A 2,591-nucleotide genomic window follows, 5' to 3' on the forward strand; every position below is an offset into this window, starting at 1 on the left:
ACAGGAGACCTTATCGCTCTCTACAACTACCTGAAAGGAGGTTGTAGCGAGATGGGTGTCAGTCTCTTTTCCCAGGTAACAAGTGACAGGATGAGAGTAAATGGCCTCAAGTTGCGCCAGGGGAGGTTTAGATTGGACGTGAGGAAAAATTTCTTTACTGAAAGAGTTTGGTTATAGAATGCACAGAGTGAGCTCTAGTTAAAATTATAACATTAGAGCAAGCCATCAAGTTGTACTACATTGTTATTTACAACTTTCCTAATTAAATTCTTCAATATCAATAAATGCTTCATACCATATCAAACAACACCCAATAGCTTGCGTATAGCTTTTGTATGTTTTTTTCTCATTTAATTTTTGTGTTTATAGGTGAAATTATAGGAAAAATATCTTTACTGAAAGAGTGGTGAAACATTGGAAGAGGCTGCCCAGGGAAGTGGTTGAGTCACCATCCCCAAGTATTTAAAAGACGGGTAGATGTGGTGCTTAGGGACATGGTTTAGTGGACATGGTGATGTTGGGTTGACAGTTGGACTCAATGATCTTAGAGGTCTTTTCCAACCTTAATGATTCTATAATTCTATGATTCTAGGAAGCAGTGAATGCATTCCTTGTTTTATTTTGCTTGCGCACACAGCTTTTGCTTTATGTATTAAACTGTCTTTACCTCAAGCTGTAAGTTGTTGCACCTTTACCATTACCATTCTCTCCTCCATCTAATATTGTACACCTGAGTCAGTGTCATGTTAATGTTAATTTAAACTCACTTCGACTGTTTTAGATTTGCCCTTTTACTTTATATGGTGTTCTTATTTGTGAAGAAAGTGCCTAAGCTTTTATAACAGTCCATGCAGTTAGAAGACCAGCATTTCATGTCATAATCAACTGAATTATTTACTTTAAGTTGCATGGTCTTGTGCCATTTAAGATGTCCTAGGGTATAGGGGATCTCTGTCTGGGCTGGCAAATAAAGCACCTATAAAAGAACCATGCCCTCCCGTAGCAGTAAGTGGAGTTCAAGCGTGAAACACCTGAGCATTTCAAATTGTACTAAGACATCAAGATTTAAGCACCTGGATTTCACCCCTTGTTTACATTTAGATATTTAAATTGGAAAAATCTGGAGTTGAATTCTACACTTAATATTTAGTTTCTTTTTATAAAACTCAATAATTAGGTGGTTCTTCCCACTTGTATCCCTTAGGAATAATTTGAATTAATTAATTAATATGTGTACATGAAAGTACTCTCCCCTAGGATCTTTGGAATTCAGCAATAAATAAATATTCATGGTAGCTCTCCCTTTCCTAAAGGATAACACCTGAAAGTAAAATGTATTTATTTATAATGGAATACATGCTTTAAATTACTTCAAGAAATGGAACTTTCATGAGTACAGTTGTTATCTTTTAAGCTGCTAATTGCTCAAGGTTATGACATGATAGTAATTATTTAGTAATTCTCTTTTTCCAGTATTCTAGGTCTTGCCAGTGAAAAATTGCTTGTTTTCAGGAATATAATGCAGATAGATGTTTATGTGAATCATTTTAATTGCAAATAGATTACACATAGAGAATATTTGCTTAGGAATGGGAAACCACATAGCTGTGTTAATGCTTTGTTGTTTAATGTAAGTAATAAATGAATGATAACGCTTCCATACAAATATAAATGGAAATAATTTTAATGCAAATCCATGCTTATTTCTCATGATAATGTGATGTAGTCTTTGATGTATCTCATTGTTGAAAGGTTTTAAGAACGTCTGTGTTTTAGAAACCTTATTCAGTAGCAGTTGACCTTTTTAAGATAATTTCAAAATGAGTTTCTTATTTAACATAATGTTTAGCTGTTTGGAAATAAAGTTGTTTTCCAGTATGAGTTTTTTAAAAGTTTAACTTTTTCATCTCACATTTCTACTAATGATTGTAAGTAGTGAAAAGTTACTAATTACATGCAAAAAATTCAAAGACATAATTAAAACAAATTTTTATTTTTTTTAATTCGGAAATCCTTTAATATTTTCTAAATTAAATTTTAAATATAAAAATTTAGATAGATAATAAACAAGTTCTTGTTTTTTAACTACATCTTTGTGAACCCATTTCACAACGGATTTAAGAACATACAGGTGGATGAAAAGCTGGACACGAGCCAGCAATGTGCGCTCACAGCCCAGAAGGCCAATTGTATCCTGGGCTGCATCCAAAGAAGTGTGGCCAGCAGGTCGAGGGAGGGGATTCTGCCCCTCTACTCTGCTCTGGTGAGACCCCACCTGGAGTCCTGCGTCCAGCTCTGGAGTCCTCAGCACAAGAAAGACAGGGACCTGTTGGAGCGGGTCCAGAAGAGGGCCACAAAAATGGTCAGGGGGATGGAACACGTCTCCTCTGAAGAAAGGCTGAGAGAGTTGGGGTTGTTCAGCCTGGAGAGAAGAGAAGGCTTTGGGGACACCTTATTGCAGCCTATCAGTACTGAAAGGGGGCTTATAAAAAAGATGGCGGCAAACCTTTTAGCAGGGCCTGTTGTGGCAGGACAAGGAGTAATGGCTTTAAACTAAATGGGGGTAGATTTAGACTAGATATAAGGAAGAA

At 36.0% G+C, this 2,591-nt stretch overlaps 1 pseudogene; it reads left to right on the forward strand.

The window, feature by feature from the left end:
- Window positions 1-2,591, forward strand: part of LOC103922148 — a 35,164-nt pseudogene that overhangs the window by 32,110 nt on the left and 463 nt on the right.

This window comes from Pygoscelis adeliae, unplaced genomic scaffold (genome assembly GCF_000699105.1).
Source record: "Pygoscelis adeliae isolate BGI_AS28 unplaced genomic scaffold, ASM69910v1 Scaffold37, whole genome shotgun sequence".
NCBI lineage: Eukaryota > Metazoa > Chordata > Aves > Sphenisciformes > Spheniscidae > Pygoscelis > Pygoscelis adeliae.